Source organism: Danio aesculapii, chromosome 17 (assembly GCF_903798145.1).
Source record: "Danio aesculapii chromosome 17, fDanAes4.1, whole genome shotgun sequence".
In the NCBI taxonomy this organism is placed as follows: domain Eukaryota; kingdom Metazoa; phylum Chordata; class Actinopteri; order Cypriniformes; family Danionidae; genus Danio; species Danio aesculapii.
The window spans coordinates 38,406,649-38,428,788 of NC_079451.1; the positions used below are offsets into that span (position 1 = coordinate 38,406,649).

Consider the following 22,140-nt stretch of genomic DNA (forward strand, 5'->3'; position numbering starts at 1 on the left):
TAAGTATTAAGTTTAGTATTACTCAACATAATTGCATTTTTACTAGTGAGAATTAAGTTAGCAATCCATACAAAGCAATTCTTACTGTTAATGATTACGGCAAGCACTTTTAGTCTAAATTGTCAGTATTACTCTTGGTATTACTAGCATTAGCTGCAGTTTTACTACACTGTAAACAATGCTGGGTTCTATGTGATAGATTTGTGTTAAGACAACATGAAGGAATTAAGTTAGGTTTAAGTGAATTGAACATAACAAAACAATTAAGTTGTGCCAAAAATGTCAAGAATTCAGCTTGTTTTAAATACATAGTTTGAACAAACAGCTAACAATTTTTTGAGTGTAGTGCAGTCAAACGATTAATAAAATCTCATCTCATCTCATCTCATCTCATTTTCATCTGCTTTTTCGGGGCTGGGTTGCGGGGGCAGCAGTCTTAGGAGAGAACCCCAGACTCCCCTCTCTCCTGAAACTTTCTTCAGCTCCTCTGAAGAGGGATGCAAATGCATTCCCTAGCCGAGAAACATAGTCCCTCCAGCGTGTCCTGGGTCTTCCCCGAGGCCTCCTCCCAGTGGGACATGCCTGGAAATCCTCCCTAGGTAGGTGTCCAGGAGGCATCCGAAACAGATGCCCAAGCCACCTCAGCTGACTTCTCTCGATTTGGAAGAGCAGCGGCTCTACTCCGAGCTTCTCCCAGGTGACAGAGCTCCTCACCCTATCTATAAGGGTGCACCCTGCCACCCTGCAAAGGAAACCTATTTCGGCCGCTTGTATCAGAAATCTTGTCACGACCATAGGTGAGAGTAGGAACGTAGATTGACTGGTAAATTGAGAGCGTTGCCCATTGGCTCAGCTCATTCTTTACCACAATGGAAAAGTACATTGACCACATTACTGCTGCCGTTGCACCAATCTGTCTGTCAATCTCACATTCCATCCTTCCCTCACTCGTGAACAAAACACCAAGATACTTGGGGCACCATGGTGGTCGAAGGTTAGGACCACGACAACTTGATTGTCGGGCACAGAAACTTGCTTTTGGGACATGGAATGTATTGAAAATGTTTATTTATATTTATGCCTAATACAATTATTTATAAATTCACATTTTTTGCATATTTTGTATTTTTTGCACGTTTTATATTTATATGTACATAATAAATATGCATATCAGACCCATATAAAGTATGTAAACAAACTTTTATTTTGGATACAATTAATCATTTCACAGCACTTATTATTACTAATAAGAATTCAATTATTGAGCTCTGCAATTTAATTCCTAATGGTAAATCAATTCTTATTTGTTACTATCAGAGTTACAGAACTTTTTAATTCAACTATTAATAGTAATATACTAATAATTCCAATAAAATTTTTTACAATTACAAATACCAACTGGAGAGCTCTACAAACTTATTTTTGCCAGTCATAAGTCTCCATTGGCTTCCATTTATTTTTAATTACAGAGCTCAGCAAGACAATTTAGTAAAAAAAATTACATGCACATTCTTACTATTAGACATTTAGAGGGATTTCTAAATAAATACATTTTTATTAGTTGTTGAATTAGAAATCTCTAATGTAAGTCTTACTATAAATAATTGTTTTAGAGAACTCTTCAATTGCCTTATTAGTAACAAGAAAGGTGTAAATTTAATTGTTACTAAGAAGAATTAATTTTCAGAGCTCTCTAATTAAAAAACCTAGTAGTTAGAATAAAGTTCTCTAATTGAGTTTTTACTAGTAAAAATGCCATTGTTTAGTAACAGTTTGTAACTTTTAGGCTAAAACCGCTTGCCATAATTATTAAAGTAAAGATTGAATGTCACTAAATGTCATTGTTACTCTCTAAAGTAATTCTTACAAGTAAAAATGTAGTTATGATAGTAACATCAGAACATTTTAGGCTAAAACGACTTGCTGTACGGCTGTGTGTGTTTTCTCAAGACGCTAGAAGAATCAGATCAGGTTTTTATCGCAAGTGTGTTTTGTATCTGATCAAATGCTTTACATTTTGCACTGATTGAGGAACAAAAGTGAAGACATTGAAATAGTTTCCTCATGTTGCGGTACGGGTGTTCAGATATGTTTGGGCATAATTGAAGGCTGGTGTTGTGATATAGATGGTAAACACTGGAACTCCCCTGTGGTATGATTTTGGAAGAAAGATGTCACTGCCAGCAAGTCTTATTATTTTTTTTATCAAAGGAAGATCAACATTGGAACCGCTCATCACTGATTGCAATATAGTCATGAGTGAGTTCAAAAGGTTAGTAGGAGTAGCCATGTAGATTTTGTGGATTTATCATCACTAAACAAAAATGCAATAATACACTACTTGTATCTATTTCATTTGGCCTTGAACACACCCTTTAATGCTGATATGAAAAAATAAAACAGATTTAATTGATTCATTAATTAAAAACATGTTGAGTTACAGTGGTTAGTAGTAGTTTTTAAGTATAAAATAACCATTGTATTGGTCATTCATAGTTTTTTAAATTATTTATTGTGATTATTTTTTGCTTTAATTTTAGTTGAACCTTTTTTTAGTTATTTAGATTTTTGTTTTATAAAAAATATAATAATAATAATAATATTAAAATAAAATATATGTTATTAAATTAAGTTTACATAAATTCTAAAGCTTTATTTCAGTTTTACGTTAAATTAAATAGTAGTAGTAGTAGTAGTAGGAATAATAATAATTATTATTATTATTATTATTGTTGTTAATTATTATTATTAAATTATTTATTTGTTGATTTGTTTGCAGTTAATATATATTTTAAGTAACAATCCTTTTTCATTTTTAATATTAGTTTACTGTAATACCTTTGGCTTGCAGATATTCATGTGAACGCCTTTTATAAAACCTGAAAACATCTAAATATCATGGAAACTTATCAGATTCTTTTTAAATGTATGATTTTTTTGTAGACATGCAAATGAATACCATATTAGACTTAAATCTATTATTATCACCTTATCAAATTTCAGTTTTAAGCAAAATTTAACTGTAATATCATCATAAATTTGCATTCTAACTTTTAACAGCTCTGTATTGCATGCATTTGTATACTAAAGATCATCAACACAACCAAGTTACAGTTAGGGCTGGGCGATATAGCAAAAATGCAATCTCGATTAATTCAATATCGGATGTTAATTCTTCCAGCTTTAAAAAGAGTATCCCAACAATGACTGAAGCCTTAAATTAGAGGGTCCACAGCCATACAGTATCTCCCTGCAGCCCAAAATCGGTTACTCACTGAAGCTAAGCAGGGCTGAGCCTGGTCACTACCTGCATGGGAGACCACATGGGAAAAAGTAGGTTGCTGTTGGAAGTGGTGTTAGTGAGGCCAGCAGAGGGCGCTCAACCTGCGGACAGTATGAGTCCTAATGCCCCAGTAAAGTGAGGGGGACACCATACTGTAATTGGGCGCCATCTTTCAGATAAGACATTAAACTGAGGTCCTGATTCTCTGTGGTCATTAAAAATCCCATGGCACTGCTCGTAAAGAGTAGGGGTGTAGCCCCGGTGTCCTGGCTCTAACCGAATATAGCCTCCCAATCATCCCCTTCCACTGAATTGGCTCTATCACTGTCTCTCCACTCCACCAATAGCTGGTGTGTGGTGAGCGCACTGGCGCTGTTGTCCTGTGGCTGCCGTCGCATCATCCAAGTGGATGCTGCACACTGGTGGTGGAGTGGAGAGACCCCCCTCATGATTGTGAAGCGCTTTGAGTGTATGGCCATACACAATAAATGCGCTATATAAATACACAATACATTACATTACAATGACTGAAGCCACAAATTAGAGCGTCCATTAAATAGCATAACCTATTTTCGGTGGCCGATAATTTTTGGCAGCTGAAAATTTTGTACATCTCTAATATCAACACACTTCTAGATTTCCATTGTTGCACATTTCTGCTGTGTGATTGGCTATTAGATCAATATAGAGTAAAACAATTGCTTATAATTGTTATTTATACAAATTTTATTGTGATTCAATATAAAATAGTTTATTGGCCCAGCCCTATTTACAGTGTGCTATGCCTATGTGTTGATTCTTGTGCCCAGCTGACAGATAACAAAACCTGCGCATCATTTGAGCCAAAACCATACCTAAAACTATAACACTATTGTTTTACTCATTTGCAAGCATTGCTGTTTCCATCAAGAAATGCAAATACCGGTGATGATTATTCAAGTATAGCCAAAATATTGCAGTCAGATGTTCTATTAAAAACTGGTAAGCAGAATTTGCATAGACTCTGACCTCAGATAGCAGTTTTGATGTTGTCCCTCTGATGCAGTAGAGTGAACGCATTTGTTCTCTCTACCGATGCAAAAGAACAAACTTTTAGGATCAATAATTGCTGTGGACAGACACAGCACCATTAGCAGTGGCCACATTTCCTAACGATGACCCTAACATGACCTCGCTGACCTCTGATCAGCACTGAGGACGAAAGAGCCAGATGCGCTTTAAACAGAGGAAACCCGAGATGCTCTTGGAAACCAAGGCTTTCATTATTACTTCCAAGTGGCGTTCTGGGAAAATAATGACAGTTCATATGCAGAATGATTAGCCCCCTTCAATATTTTCCCCCAATTTCAGTTTAATGGAACTAAAATCTAATAGTTTGCGCTTGCTTGTGTTCAGATCCATGTTTACAGGGTATATTTTCAACACTTTTCAAAACATTAAAGTTAATTTTAATATAACATTAAAATTAAAATAGCTATAAATTCTAATAACTGATTTATTTTGTCTTTGCCATGATGATAGTACATAATAAATAATGCTTAAGGGGGCTAATAATACTGACCGTAAAATGTTGTTTTTTTTTAATGCTGCTTTTATTCTAGCTGAAATAAAACAAATAAGACTTTCTCCAGAAGAAAAAATATTATCAGACATACTGTACTGTGAAAAATTCCTTCTATTGAACATCATTTGGGGAATATTTGAAAAAGAAAATTCACAAGAGGGTGAAGCATTTTGACTAACTGTATAAAGTGCTGGAGTCAGATAAGCAGACGCTGTGGACGTGTTTATGTGCGTGTCTGTGCTGATTGGTTGATAGGATCAGAGGAGTGGCGTTGATAACTGATGAATCAGTTTGTTGGAGTGATAAAGGCTAATGCTGAATGATCAGTCTGTGTTGAAATGTGTGATGGGATCAGATGTCTGAGGTGAAAGTCTTGATATAAACCCTTATAGATGCGATCTAACTCTGCTTCTGTGGTTGTCTACAAATGAAAGCCTGTTGAAAGACACATTTTTTGTTTATGCACACTTTAAAGAGCTTAAAAATTTAAAGAGCTTAAATGAATGTTTAGGCAATGTTCAAGATAATTCTGATGAATGTTAATGCTGACAAAATGTTAGGTACAGTAACATCATTGTGTAATTCAATGAAAGGTTAATAGTTTGTAAATTAATTTGAACCATAGTTTGGCTAGGGTGTGTGTTGCAGGACTTTTTAATGTTTTAGACCACAGGTGTCAAAGCCAGTTCCTGGAGGCCCGCAGTTCAGCACAGTTTAGTTACAACCCTAATTAAAGTCTAATTGAGTCCTTCAGGCTTGTTTGAAACCTACAGGCAAGCGTGTTGAAGCAGGGCAGGAACTAGAGCTGCGGCCCTCCAGGAACTGGCTTTGACACCTGTGGCTTAGACCATGTCCTAACAACACTCGATGGGGCTTTCTGCGACAGCGACGCACAAAATTTCTATTTTAGAAATGCTTTCTATTTCTGCAATGTTGTGGCAGAACAACAGCATAAACTACTATGACATTGATCACTTCAGGTACAGATTATGTGCTTTATTCAGTGTTAAATGCTACCGATGTCATTTTAAATAATAATTTACATGACATTTATTGCCATGCTACTGAATGCAGCAGGTAGTTCACCTCAGATCTTGAAAATTAACTAGCTCTATATATATAAAATTATAAAACTAGCCAGAACTGTGATTCAGTGCAAATCAGTCACACAGTCGCCTAATAATGTTAAATATGTAGGTTAATATGTATTAATTATATTAAAAGCCTTTAACATTTGGTTGGGAGTGCAGTAGCTGGTATTTAAATGTTTCTGTCATGTCGCATTTGGTGCAGACAGTCAAATTGCTTGTCTCTGGAATCTTGTCATGTAGCATGTTTTTAGGACACTGTGATAGACACCACAGACTCCTAAATAACTTCATGGGAGACCCCATGCTAATTTTAAAATGTTTATGAATTTATAATTATTATTATTATTATTATAATAAATTGGTCTAGTTTTATTGGTAAAATTAAGTTGCATCTTTTTATTGCCTCTCTCTTTTTTACCTCATGCTACAATGTATAGCAATGTATTTATTTATAGCAATAAATAAATAAATATATTTAAATATAGCAATGCATTTATTTATGTGTTATTTATGTTTGATTATTTCTTTGATCTTTTTATTTCTTTAATATTATAAAATTTTAGAATTTTTACTAATATATTTGTATTAATATTTTAAAAATGCTTTAGATTTTTGAACAAATTAAATTTTATTAAGGTTTTTTTTTAATCTGCTGTGGCGATCCCTGATAAAGAAGGAATAAGCCTAAAGAATATTTATGAATTTATGTATTTAGGTTTATTTATACATTGCAGCACCATTCTTATGCTGCATTCACACCAGATGCGGTACGCGAGTAAATAGACGTGTGAACATTTTAAGTTTACTTGCTTCATTCGGGAGTCAAATTCACTTCACAATAGACGCAGACTCGGGTCATGGGCAAGGCTTCTGTCTGCCCGGTGACTCTAGCTTCGTTGCTAAATTGCTAGCATGGATTTTATTATGATAATAGCTGTGCTTTAGGAAGACTGATAAACATTGTATATTCGTTTGGCACTGTGTCTGAATCCATTAGACCCTTTCAGAGGTGCACCCAGCTCTGTGAGTTCATCAACTCTTTCAGAAACTATATCTGGATGATGGAAGCTTTCAGCGGTGCTTCTGACTGAGCTGAGCCCAGTTTGATGAGCTGTTGTTTGGTGTCATCAGGAGGACTTCTCCTCGGGACACCAACAACAGGCGCTACGTCATAATCACTTCCCTATCATAATCAGCTCCTGATTGGTTAACGCAGAGCGAATGTCCGCTGAAGTTCAGATTTTACAACTCGAGCGATTCACGCGAAACGTTCAACTTGTGCCTCTTTATTTGCGTGAATGACGCGGTGCAAGTTGAGCGTTTCATGTGAATCGTAAAATTGTGAATTGTAAAAAATGTGCTGCAGGATGTTTATTCGCATCTTTGCATTGACTTAACATGAAAATCACTCGCGCTTGACGCTTCATCCGCATCTGTTGTGAACGCAGCAGGGTTGGAATCCCCTAATCTTTTAGAATCAAATATACATTTTAACCCAAAGGAGGTTTTTGTAGAGATGCTAAGAATCAGTTTAGTTAATATTTAAAACCGTATAAATTATTCCACTTTCTTTTTTGTTTATTTGTGTCTTTTATTGTGTATTTTGTTATTGACAGGAAAGATCTTTGTGCATATTACGCTCATCTAAATGTTGCTTGCTTCCAGTAGCATTTATAATTTAGCCATAGTCTATGCAAAGTATTTTTCCAAATAGCCTTTTTTCCAAAATGGCTGAAAACTGGGTTCTTGTTTTTTTGCCACAGATAACCAAAAAAATGAAAATAATCTCAAACATTTCTGCCGTAAAGATGTTCTGTGACAGCTGTTGGGCTTTTTAATCGTCCTCTCCAGCTGCGTTTCTAAGCCAAAGGTTTGTAAACTGGAGTTAATAAACAGAAGGCATGCAGAATTATGACCATTACAAATCACATCTTGCATAATCTGCTTGAACTTGTTTACTATGTTCACTGCACACTTCAACTAAAGGCACGCAGAGAGAAAGCTAGTTAAAAAAAACATCTTTGTTTGGAAGGATTAGTACATTGTTGGCAGTGTAAACCAGTTGAATATGTTTATAGAGGGTTTAAACAGTTCTCAAAATTAGATGCTTTCCAAAGAAATGCGTGGTTCTTTACAAACTTTGATTTGAAGCAAAGAAGTATATGAAAATTAAAATTAGAATAAAAGTGCATCCCTGTAAATGGATTTGATGAGGGAGAAAACTACAATCCCATTAAGCATTGCAAATTAATTGAATTTGAAATGACAAAGAAATAGAAAATTATTGATTTGAAGATGTAAGTTGTATCTATTAAATCAATACATTTCTAGTTAATTGCAAAAATGTGAATATATAAACACATTGAAGTATTTTGAGAGTGTAGGGAGGCTGGCAGTGGGCGGTGCTAATGATCTGTTTTGGCATTGTTTGCTCACTGTCACTCTGATTGGTTGATTTTTTTCAGCATCATGGGTAATGTTGTTTTTCTGCATGAATTCTACTATATAAACACGATTGTTTTAAAAATTAGTTGAATTAATGTAAGCAGATGGGTTAAATAAAGCGTATGCAATTGATTAAAAACCTCTTAAGGGTGTTTTCACACCTAGACTTTTGTTTCGGAACCTGGCACATTTCCCCAGTTAGTGCGGTTTGTTTGGTATATGTGAAACCAGCAATCGCGCTCTGATCCGTGCCAAAACAATCGGTCTGAGATTGCCTGACAGAGGTGGTCTAAGCTTAATTGAAACGAACTCTGGAGCGGATCGATTGTAGTGAGAAATCAAAGGATCCAACAAAATAACGAACCAGATGATATCACAGTTTATCATAGATATGTAATAGGCATATATGGCTATATGAAAAGAGAATAAGCTGGGATGTCATTCCTACCGCTAAATGTGGATTTCATGTTAAGTGATGAGAGCTGTTTATGCTTTAGGAAAATTGACTGAACTGCAGTCTTGGTTTATCTGTTATTTCTCTCTATAATGTACAGTAAAGCCTATAATGCACAATTGTAGCCAACGGCTATGAATGAGAGAGTCTTACCTCTCTGATTTATATTTGGTGGCGATGTCTGAGTGTCACCTTTCAAAGTTAAAGCGCAGCTTTTGACTTATGATGTCTTACAGCTCATGGTCATAAATTAAAATGAGGACGCATGACAGATGAGCGGGCAAAATAAACAGTGAAACTCTGACCAAAGTTATGAGAGTTTACTTGTACATGACTTGTTTTAGCTATTTTGGTCCGTTTAAAATCTTTGCCGTGTGAAAGTGAACAGCACAGAGAACAAAGAGCAACACTGTAACAATTTTAATCCCTGTTTTGGAACAAAAGAATCGACCTACAGGTGTGAATGCACCCTGAGAACAGGTCTGTGTCTAAAAGGTTTAAAAATCATATGAAACCCTGTTTGTGAAACCATTTCTTTGCTCTTTTAACATAAGACAATGAATATTTGAGTTTCTAAGATATTCACATTCATTACACTGTTTTGATCAGTTTATGGTTTGCTTTTGAAAAACATTAGTTTAATTAATCTCCTTCTCAAGCTTCATACTTGGATGTGTTTTTGATGTCTGTTGCATCAATGTTAGGATATTATATTATATGGGTCTTATTTTTTAATTGCTCATATGCTATATAATATTTATAAATGTATTTAATTATCTCTTATTTTCATTTTTTTAATTATTACATTTTTTTAGTTTTAGCGAATTTGTTATGAGCCTTTATCATTCTTTAATCTTGCTTAAAGGGCAGCTATGATTAAAATCATCTTTTGTAAGCTGTTTGGACAGGACTGTGTGTAGGTATAGTGTGTTCACAGTCATATTTGGGTGATATAAATACAATAAGTCTCTTTTTTTTTAAATTTCCGGACATTAAAATAGGATCTAAATCCCTCTCATTTTGAGATTGACCGCAGCATGACGTAGTAGTGTGGTTTCCCCACCCACCGAATTTATTGACTGCCACATATTAACATGTCTCCGTAGTAACACGCATAATCGTATCAAGACGGGACGTGTGCAAAGCAACTGGGGCTGTAGTGTATGTGTGTGAATGTGAGAGTGTATGGATGTTTTCCAGTACTGGGTTGCATCTGAAAGGGCATCCGCTGTGTAAAACATATGTTGGATAAGTTGGCGGTTCATTCCGCTGTGGTGACCCCTGATGAATTAAGGGACTAAACTGGAGAAAAATTAATGAATTAAATTTTTTTTTTCTAACTATCCAAGTATTATTAGCAAGAGTACTTGATTAAACACAATGGTGAACAAGTAATTGGCTCACTCATTCATGTTAGTGTTTTTCTTTTTGTTTGTGTTCACTCAAACATCTCAAACCTCCTGTACACTTGTCAGCTATGTGATTGTAGGCGGAGTCAAGCTCAGCCTTTTCTTTTCTTACTACCCTACCATTGGACAGAGCAGGAAGGAGGTGTGGCACACAGGAAGAGGGTGGTTCCTCACAGACCGGGAACATCTGTCTGACTCTCTCCGTGTGTGTGTGTGTGTGTGTGTTTGGACAGAGCTCTTATTCAGACTCTTGAGCTCAAGCTTACAGTTGTAGCCAGATATTAAAACATCCAGATTGCTATATACTGTAAATCCATTGGAGCATTAAATCTGCGGCCGTGTGCTGTTCAGAAGAGTCACTTTTTTGTGTGTGTGTTGATCTTGTGGAGTAGAGGGAGTTTCATCGGCTATTTCGGGACCAGCTCTCTGATTTGATGGTGAGAGATGTATGAGCCGCTGCGGTCTGCGTGCTTCCCATACCGCAGTGTTCGGGGCTGAGATCAACACTGCTCTTACTGCCTGGATTTTACACTACAATGTGCTCTTGACATGCCATTTTGAGAGGTGAGCGTGCTGTGTTTCAGTTCGAGACGCCAAAATGCGAAGCGCGTTTGACGTGGACGTTTGTAGGATGTTTGCTGCTGTGTTTCTCATCTAGTGTTTGAGTTTGTTGTGTGGGTTGCCATGTGAAGATCCGCGGATCACTGCAGATAAGTTTTATGCATACTCGCCCTTTAGCCCCAGACGAACTGGTGTGTGTGTGATTGTGTGTGTGATTTTTGTCTCATGCCTTTTAGCTAAGTGACTCAGGTGAAGAAGTTTTGACTATTATGAATGGAATGAGACTGGTGTGCATTTTTCCTGTGGGTGTGCCAAGTGACGTCATTGCATACTTAATCAGCTGTACGTAAACAGGCTTTCGGAGATTTATTGATCTACTGGAACATGCTCTTTTTTTCGATTTATGGTTGTGCGTTTTGATCTGTTCTTGCTGGATGTGGGGCAGAGGCTGGACATTTGTGTTGTGTGTGTGATTGCTTGATGTAATTCAGTGTTACTAGTTTCAAATGAAAAATAGATCTTCTTAAATAGGTTTTAAGATTTTATAGGTGGTTCCTTATTTTTATAAAGATATTTGATTAATAATATGTTTTAATGTAAAAAACAGGCTCTATAATAGTTTAGAGATCACTTCAAAGTTGCTATCAGTTGTGATTAATAGGTACATGTTGTGAGTAAAATTACTTTGTGTTTAACGTTAGAAGCTTATAACTATTTTATGATAAACTATAATAAATGTATGATCATTTATAGAGCTTAAATATGCAGGAAATGACCGTAAGTCAATATAAAAAATCTTCTGTGTTTTCAGACTGCCATTAAAATATTTGAAAGGTAAAATATGTATACGCATATTCTTACCAATATTTAAGGTCTCATCAAAGCTGGAATATTTTATATTGACCTGTTGTCATTTTCTGCAAATGAGTTCTCTAAATGACAACAATTTGTAAGTAATTTCAAAATAATACGCAATATTCATTTTCATTCAAGCATACCTATTTATGCAAATCCCCAGAACTGATAATAACTTTTAAACTGATGATGTTTTTCTAGAGCTGCATATTACAGTAATTTTATATAGGACTGGGCGATAAAATCGGTATCGATATGTATTTAATGAACACCATTGTCAATATGGATCAAAAAAAGATTCGGTATGAAGTGCTATAGTAATTTTAAAATGTGGCTGCTGAGCGTGCACCTTGGAAGGAATGCCAATAAGCTTAGGGTGTAAGTTTGTCGTTTCCAATGGACTTGCAGGACGCGCACATGTTGTGCAAGCGGTACACAAGTGACGCACGCGCTTTTTCCAGGTGCACCTAGTTGAAAACATCTCAATTGTTCCGAATGCCGTGAGCGCACCGCGATTCATGTAGGTAGAACTAACCAATCTGCTTCACACTTTGAATGAAATATGCACATTTCAGTAATAACAGTAGACTAATTACCTCAGACAAACAGAGCGCACCCAAACACTGCAGCGCTTTTTACTTTTCTCCATAATCTTGCATCGGAGCTGCAGCAATGGTTTCTCCGTTTGTACTTTGGGTCTGAGAAAAGCGTACTATAAATAATTTTATTATATTTTTTTGTTGTTGTTATTGTTATTATTATTATTATTATCATTATTATTACATCCCAGCCACTAGCTCAATTTGTAATGTTGCAGTATGTAATTGAACAATGATGGTTGGTTCCTTTACTTGAAAACTCAGATTTGATTACTATAAATTGTTTTGTTGACAAAGTTTGTGGTTCACTGTATCATTATTATTCACACCTTATGTGTGAATCAAGGTAGATGTTGATCTACCTTAAGGTTTGCTTTGATTGTTCAGTATTAACACTTTACCATTGCACACACTTTGTAACATTTTATTTATCAAGTTTAAGAGTCTTTTTAACACGTATGCTTATTTTATTATAAAAAGATCAGGCATTTAGTTTAAATAATTTTGTTTTTGACTATTAAAACTATTTGCCTTAGTAATGTTTATAAATTTAAAAAAGTAGTTGAAAAATCCTACAAGCTAAATGTATTGTTAAAAAAAATTCAATAATTATCGATATGGAATGATATGAAACATGATATCATGATCATTTTTTTCGCAATATCGCCCAGCCCTCCTTTTATATTCTCATTCCGTCTGAAATGGCTAACCTCATTTGCGACGTCCTCTACCATAAAGGGTTATCATGACCTGAATAGTGACTACAATAGTGACTACAACACTACAATTCACCAAAGCCTCACTTGTTGTATGTGTTTTTAGGTGTATTTATGCTAATTTTTCCAATTGATTTTTGCAATTGATATGTAGACTTAAATCACTGTATGTGTTCACACCCGGTAGGCTTGGTTTGATTATGGACTCTGGTATGATTGCTCTGTTTGTGCAGATCACTTAAATGTGCTCCAAACAAGCAGACAAAGACTGTTGAATAATGGAGTTGCAGGCTGCAGCCCATTTCGGAATGAACTCTGGTACAATTTAACTGAAATATGAACTCAGCATAGGTCAAAGGAACAAACCAAAATCAGAACATTATCTGGTAAGATGCAACTATAAAGGACAGAAAGATCAAAAATAGTTAGAGTTCAATATAGGTGTCAGAAATAGATCACCTTGTGTGAGTGCATGTATGCGTGTGTGGTTTCTGTAATTGTTTTGACTCCTTCACATGCCATTGTTTCAGATGTTTGGTGGGTTCTGTCATAAATGTACTCATGTCGGCGCCAGTGGTGTAGTGGTTAGTGCGTCGATACATGCACTCCAGTGCTCACGGCAACCCGAGTTCGACTCCCGCCTCGTGGTCCAATGCTGATCCTTTTCATGCTTTCCTGTCAATACTCTTCTGTCCAATCCATTAAAGGTGAAAACCCCGAAAAAATTATTATATATAAAAAAAATAAATAAATGTAACTCATAAAAGCAGTTTTTTTTTCTTTTATATCTTTAGGTTTGGTCTAAAAAAAGTGTAAAGTTGTAAATATAAGCAAATCAGAGCTATGATGTCTAATTTAATTTTTGTCCAGACCAAATGAACCAAGAGAAACAAACTTAAATGCGAAAACACCTTGAAGGAAAACTTTGCAAAGCATAATATGACCTTTTTAACACCCATGCACCTTTTTATATGTATGTATATATGCATGTATGTATGTGTGTGTATGTATGTGTGTATGTGTGTATATGTATATGTGTATATATATATATATATATATATATATATATATATATATATATATATATATATATATATATATATATATATATATATATATATTTTATATATATATATATTTTTTATATATATATATATTTTTTATATATATATATATATATTATATATATATATATATATTATATATATATATTTTATATATATATATATATATATATATATATATATATATATATATATATATATATATATATTATATATATATATATATATATATATATATATATATATATATTATATATTATATATAGGGTTGTTGGATGGTTTTCCACCATCGTGACATCAGATGGTGCCTAACTACCTCATAATTACTGATACCAGTTCAGCAATAGTTAAAAACCAACATCAGCACGTGTGCTTTGGCATTTGCTTGACCAATCACAGCTGATCTTGGGGAAACCCATTATATCCTCAGCTTGACCGCAATCCCCAGTATTGAAGCCACAGGATTAGCACATGTAATGTAGGCCTTGCTGATTCACAAACTGGCTTGGCAATAACAGACAGTGAGCATGCGCTGGATCAGACTCTGGAGGAGTATAACACTGGGGAATCAGCTTTAAATATGGCTATGGAATGAAGATAATGTGGGACAGGGGTCTGTGTTGTGACAACTGCTTGCCTGGTGGACAACATTTTTGCATTTCTTCTCTTTAGTTGTGGTTCCTGTTTTGCTAAAGTGCTCAGATCCCTGAGGGGTTAAGCCTGTGACCCCTGCTGGACGCTACCGTCCTGATGATGGTATTGATCACACACATACTGTCGGCCCATCGAGATTAAACGCACATATACAGCTTGCAGTTCACACGAGATTATCATCTATATACTTTAACATAGTCATGTAGATAATGTTGACGATTGACACTATTTATTCATCCTAAATGTATGCATGCACAGATAAGAGACTTTAATTACTTCTGTTATTTATTATAATGCAATATTATTACACCTTTTTAAAATTAAGTAAAAAAAAAAGTTTGTACTAAAAACAACAAAAAATAGTGCTGGGAAAAAAATAATCACGATTAATTAATCACGATTAATCGCATCCAAAACCTTTATTTTGTATCTTTGTATATAAGTCAGATGATAGGCTGAGCCATTCTACAGCTTGGTTTTCGTTCTCTGAAAGTATTTGAGAGTTTTCTTGGCTGTGTTTTGGATCATTGTCTTGCTGAAAGGATTTATCTTCATCATCCTGCTAATGTAGATGTTGGACTGAAGCAGCTGATATTAATTTGCAATGATGGCAAATGGGCAGAGAGGGCAAAAAGGGCAGAGGGTTGTTTAATAACTACTAAAAGATTTCAGCTGCTGTCTGGGCTTTCACTGCCTTTCTGCACCTCCCTTTCTTTATGTGTTCAATACTTTTTTCCCTGTGTCATTTCAATTTATTACACATAACTCTATTTGTAAACTAGATAGATTTGTTTTCTTTGCATATATGGATTTCTTTGGTTGTTACCAACATCTGGTGAAAATGTCAAGTCAACAGAACCATTAATATGTTTTCGCAAACTTTTATTTTGGATGCAGTTTATCGTGATTAATCTTTGCTCAGGGCTATGAAAAAAATACAAAACATGTATATTATAATGTGTTTATATATTCCAATCCACACATAATGCGATATATACGTAATATATCCATAAAATAACTATTTGTATGCATAAAAGTAAATTATATTTGTTATTTCGTAGAGTTATGTTATAATTTTTATTTCATTTTAAAAATGTATAATTTTATAGTTTACGTTTAAACTTCAATTCTTGTCCATTTTATTTATTTTACGTGAATCTAATTTATTTACTCCCATAGACGACTCAGGATTAGGGCTGTGCGATTTGAGGAAAATATATAATTAAGTTTTGTTTTTAATTTATTTCTTTTTAATTAATTAAATTTTTTCACAGATATTGCGATTTGATTTACGATTTAATTCAAGCTTCCAGCTGATTTTAATTTAATTCAAGCTTCCAGCTGATTTTAATTTAATTCAAGCTTCCGGTCAATAATCTTTAAGCCGTGGCAACAATTCTGCGACAGCGCTTAAAAATGACCTGTTTTTGTTCCGTGTCTGTGACTGAAACCAAAATATTCCCATATTACAAATGCTTTTTTCTTTGATATTAATTAATCTATTATTGCTTCTGAATCGGCAGACACCATAATCCCACTTGTCAGCACTTTCCTGTTTCTTTTCTTTTATTGTGGGCGTAGTTCAGCTGCACAATTCTGATTCGGCAGAAAGAAAGTGTACTTACAATTGGCTAGTTATAAAGGCCTGGTCAGATCACACAATTTGGCACAATTTCCTTGGCGTAGGGGGTCATGGGAAGTCGTAAATGACCAATGGACGTCATGACACAAGATTCAAACGTTTCTTCTCATGTAATGGGGCATAGTTCATGACAACCGATACCATGTTTGCCTCACGACACTATCGCAAAGTGGACTGGTTTTGAAACACGTCACCTCAAATGTCATTCGTTATTCTTGTTTACATTTATACAAGTATTTTATATTGCTACCTCTTGCGATTTAACTAATCGCAACATTCCAAATTGTGATTTGAATTCGATTAATCGCACAGCCCTACTCAGGATTTGTCCTGCATTCATGAAAACTAACATAACTTCAATTTGTTTGCTCTTTTCAAAACATTGATGTTAATAGATGATTGCAGATTAACCTTGCTCTTGGCCATAGCTTGCAAAACATTTAATGCAACATTAAGGTCATGAGATTGAGACCTTCATCTGCGTTTTCAAACTCATCGACACAAAACAAAGCAGCAGATGAGAACACGATCAATAACACACTAGCACTAAAAACAGGAACGACCTACTTAAATTAATTAAAATCCATTGGCAAAATGCACTTCATCCCACACCATTTCGAACCGGCTAAAAACATTTGTTATTTTAAGTGTATATGGATGCGTGAATACATTGTTGATCATCATGAAATGTATTTGGTTTGAAGAATTGTTTTGTGTATGATTTTTCCATTCTAAATAAATCAAATCAATCAATAAATGAATAAATACATGCAGCACAAGCTTTCAATGAAAGACAAAGATACCAGAGACAACATTTATCTATTAAAATCACTCATATTTATTATTTCCACTTTGTTTACTCACACAACATCATGCCGGCTAAATCTCACGATTGCACATGCCAATAACAGACTTCACATTGCTTTGATTGGTTCAATAGGGATCAATACTGGAACTTGCCATTAGGAACATTGGCTTGTATCTGACCAAAGGCCAGAGTTTGTTTTGTATATAGTCGATTCTGAGATCTGCACCGAATGACCTCCGTTATGTAAAGCGTATGATGGAAAGCCATCGGCTCGTCTGCAGCCTCACACTGATCACGGCTCTCAGAGTAATGGATTAGCTTTTGATGAGAGAGGCAGAAAATTACAGACAATGTCACAAGTCTGTGGAGCTGTTGGTTTAGGGTTCGTTTCGTGACTGCGTTTGATAGCAGAGCTCTGATGATGATGGATTTTTCAGTGCAGATGATGATGACACTGGAATCAAATGAACGGCGCATGGGAGATTAATTGCATCTGCAATAATACCGCAATAGTCTAAAATGATTTTTAAACCGCAGAAGATTATAATGTGGTCATGTGACATGCAAGAGTAAATCAGCCTGCGGAGGAAGCATCAGGTTACAGATTTCAATGAATTTTTTCTTATTAGGATGGCCTGTATATACACTCACCGGCCACTTTATTAGGTTCACCTCACTAGTACTGGGTTTGACCCCCTTTTGCCTTCAGAACTGCCTTAATCCTTCATGGCATAGATTCAACAAGGGGCTGGAAATATTCCTCAGAAATTTTGGTCCTTATTGACATGAGAGCATCTGGATTTGCTGCAGATTTGTCGGCTGCACATCCATGATTCGAATCTCCAGTTCCGCCACATTCCAAAGGTGCTCCATTGGATTGAGATCTGGTGACTGTGGAGGCCATTTGAGTACAGTGACACTCATTGTCATGTTTAAGAAACCAGTCTGAGATGATTTGCGCTTTTTTTTTTTTTTTTACACTGTGGTCATAAAGGGATATACGACATGGTCAGCAACAATACTCAGGTAGGCTGTGGCGTTGACACAGTGCTCAATTCATACTTATGGGCCCAAAGTGTCCCAAACCATTACACCACCACCACCATCCTGAACCGTATATAGAAGGCATGATGGAATTCTGACCCTACCATCCCAATGCCGCATTAGAAATCGAGACTCATCAGACCAGGCAACATTTTTCCAATCTTCTAGTGTCCAATTTTGGTGAGCCTGTGTGAATTGTAGCCTCAGTTTCCTGGTCTTAGCTGACAGGAGTGACAACCGGTGTGGTCTTCTGCTGCTGTAGCCCATATGCCTCAAGGTTCGACATATTGTGCATTGAGAGATGCTCTTCTTCATACCTTGGTTGTAACGAGTGGTTATTTGAGTTATTTGAGAACCACTCAGGCCATTTTCCTCTGACCTCTGGCATCAACAAGGCATTTGTGCCCACAGAACTGCCTCTCACTGGATATTTTCTCTTTTTCCAGACCATTCTCTATATACTCTAGTGATGGTTGTGCATGAAAATTCCAGTAGACCAACAATCATGATACATTCAAAGTCACTTAAATCACCTTGTGATTCATCTTGACCATGTGTACAAGCCTCAATGCATTGAGTTGCTGCCATGTGATTGGCTGATTAGAAATGTGTGTTAACGAGCCGTTGGACAGGTGTACATAATAAAGTGGCCGATGAGTGTATGTTAATCATACACTAAGCTTAGAATACTCAAAACATTTCAGGAAACTTGTTGCCTTAACATTTATTTTAATTAGTAACTAAACTAATTTGAATTTATTGTATAACTCATTTAATGTAATGAATTTCCCTGTTCAGTTGTACAGTGTGTTCAAAAATGATTTTGCCAAATATAAACAAAACATGTAATTATGTAGTAATTATGATGCTTTTATTTTGCATGGAAAAGTGTGAAATATTTATTCTAATGATACACAAAAATTCCTGCTTTTTTAATATTTTAGTCAGATTGATTTATGCAAGTTGAGATGACCAAGTTAATTTTGTTAATGTATAACTTTTTTTGTTGAAACCTGATTAACTTACTAAAATAAGTTAAAGTAACAATTGTTTATCATGTCTTTTTACCCCATATAATTTTCTTTTACAGTATAATTATTAATGACACTTGGTCATGCTATATAATGATTTCTTCATTTACTGTCTTGAATAATACAGAAGACAAATCGCATATTAAATTGCAATCACAATATCGGTCAATACGTTTACCACTCGATTATGTGCTAAAATCATTCAGCCCTAGTAGGGAGAGAAAGCGTCATGGAAAATGAGTAAAGACAGGCCAATAGCTCATTATTTTATTCAGTAGAGAGGCTCTGGTCATGAAGCACTTTTGTTTTCCCCAGAGAAAAGAGCTCTTTAGGTCATATCCTGGAAGAGATATGACTGCTGGCTTCATCATGGGACCTCAAACTCCTGCTTCATCTGTCCACGCAATTGCTGTGCAATTATGTTATTATGAAGCTTCAGGGCTGGAGTGATGTTTGTCCGTGATGTATGCATTAGTGTCGCTTCAGTTTTAAGCCACAGTTTCTTCAGCCTATCTTTATAAGCCTAACCTAGCCTTTACTGTGCTCTTATTTACAACTAATCTGCACTAGAAGGCAATTGTTTGAAAGTTTGGAGTAATGTTGAGAATATCACAAGATGTGTTAAAAAATAAAGCTGTTATTTATAAAATATAATGTATTCATCAGGATTTCTGCGGGGTCTTAAAGTATTAAAATGTCCTAAATTTAAAAGTTTTAGGCCTTAAAAAGTCTTAAATACACAGAGATATTGGGTGTAATTCTTAAATCATTTTAAACAGGTCCTAATTTTAAATGTTGTTGAAATAAAGTTACCCAATTGGGCCGACACCAATCCAACAATCCATCTAAATATTATTATTTTTTAAATGTATATGTATGCACGTTTTTTATTGCAAAGAGATGTTTATTTCACAACAGCTGTTAGACATTTTACAGCAATGATTTTAATTAAATTCCCCAATCAGGAAAATAAAACCAAAACCAATTACAGATTTCCTCATGATTATAACAGCAATGTAACCCTTTACATAATCTTCCATTTACACAACAACTATTTACAGAAGAAAGTGTGAGTGGACAAACTGTAATATTTAAAAACTTTTAAAGTTTTATAACAGAAACGCATTAGGTTGAATAGGAGTCAAGCTTCATTTGGACCCAAAGCAAACAAATATATATTTTCTTTATTTATGTAGTTATCTTCATAATAAATATACTTTTAACAATGTTAAACTTGTCATTAAAGAAAGAAACATTTTTAAAAACAATCTTTACAACTAGAGTTTTCTTGTTCTGACAAATTAAAATATGTGGTTAAAAAATAACTACATTTGTTTTTTACAATTGCATTGGTCCAACCGGACCATTACAAAAAAATCTTAATTAAGTGTTTAAATTTCATTCATAATGCTCTTAAATGAGTCTTAAAAAGTCTTAAATTTGACTTAATGAAACCTACTTCTTTAAATAGTGCTATTTGTAAAATTTTTACTCATTTGTACTCATTTTAAGCTAATACTAACTTAAATGCTGCAATTTGTTACATTTTTACAAATTTTATGCTCTTACTACTTTAAATGGGACAATTTGTTACATTTTTACTCTTTTTAAGCTAAGCTAAACAAAAATTGTAAATTAATACATCTTATTTAATCAAATAAAATAATAAAGTTTTTAAATACTAAATAGTTTGGTAACACTTTATAATAACTACACACTATGAACCATTTATTATTTGGAATTATTGATATTTGAAAAAACTAAACAATGAACATGTTTGGTAATATTGTTCACTTACCTTAATTAAGATGTAAAATATTTCGAAATATTACAGGGTGTCCGCGGGGTCTTGAAAAGTATTAAAAGTTGATAAATCAATTATGAGAAAATTAAAGCCCTTAAAATGTGTTAAAAAGCCTTAATCCTGTTTTTACAAGGTTTTAAAAGCGTTGTCCATAGTGTTTGACTCCAAAAAAAATTATTTCCTCGTAATATTTACAACGCCGTGCTCGATCCACTTGATTTCATTCGGGCCGGGGCGCATCCGGCCAAGCTCCTCCATCCGGGTGATGTCACATAATTGGCGACAAATGCAGGAAGGTGATGTGATGCTCTCCACATGTAGCCAAACCATAGATTGAAACAGACGGCAAAATGGTAAAATATAAGTTTGCATACTTCTGGTTAGAGAAAGACGAGTTTAAACAGTGGCCTGTTGCTGAAAACAACCACGTAATATCTTCTTTCAAGCTTTGTTTCTTCCAAGCCTATCTGGGTTCTGTTGCATGGCTGTGCTCCATTGATTTATTCAACTACAACTATTTATTAACAACTGTTTATTAAGCTAAAGGTTTGATACTGATTAGAACTTGTAGCAATGAGGTTCTAAAATATTCTGAGAAAGTCTTTTGAAAAGTCTTGATGAAATTAGCTTTAGCATTGTGGCATATACCCTGTATTACTACTTAGTTATTTTGGTTAATGTTAATTTCAACATTTAGAAATATAACTATTATATGTATTATATTATAAACTGGAGTTTGCTCGAACTAAGATTTTTATTTTATTTTATTTTATTTTATTTTATTTTATTTTATTTTATTTTATTTTATTTTATTTTATTTTAATTATTTTAATTATTTATTAAATTTTTTTATTTTATTATTTTATTTTATTTTGTTTTGTTTTGTTTTGTGTTTTTTGTTTTAAAAAATAGACCTAAATTAACAAACGAGCATGAACCATCAATAAAAATAACATGTTTATTAGCATTAACACACATAACTAAACCCTGTAACAGATATTTTGCTCATTGTTAGACATTTGTTTTATTGTAAAGGGTGAGCAGTTATTTTAGCACTCCATGTTCAAATATCTTGTTCCTGTCACAACGGTTGTTCCGGCGAAGAAAGAAAATGCA

General features: G+C 34.6%; 1 protein-coding gene across 2 annotated transcripts in view; it reads left to right on the plus strand.

Annotated features, from left to right (window-relative positions):
• The window catches only part of daam1a (dishevelled associated activator of morphogenesis 1a), a 129,338-nt gene that overhangs the window by 20,068 nt on the left and 87,130 nt on the right, over positions 1-22,140 (plus strand). The window contains exon 1 of one of the 2 annotated variants that reach the window (XM_056476468.1): positions 10,453-10,810. The exons of the other annotated variant lie outside the window; for it this stretch is intronic. The gene's annotated coding sequence lies outside the window, so the exon portion shown is untranslated. Of the gene's footprint in view, positions 1-10,452; positions 10,811-22,140 lie in introns of those variants that run through there. 2 annotated transcript variants of the gene reach the window in all.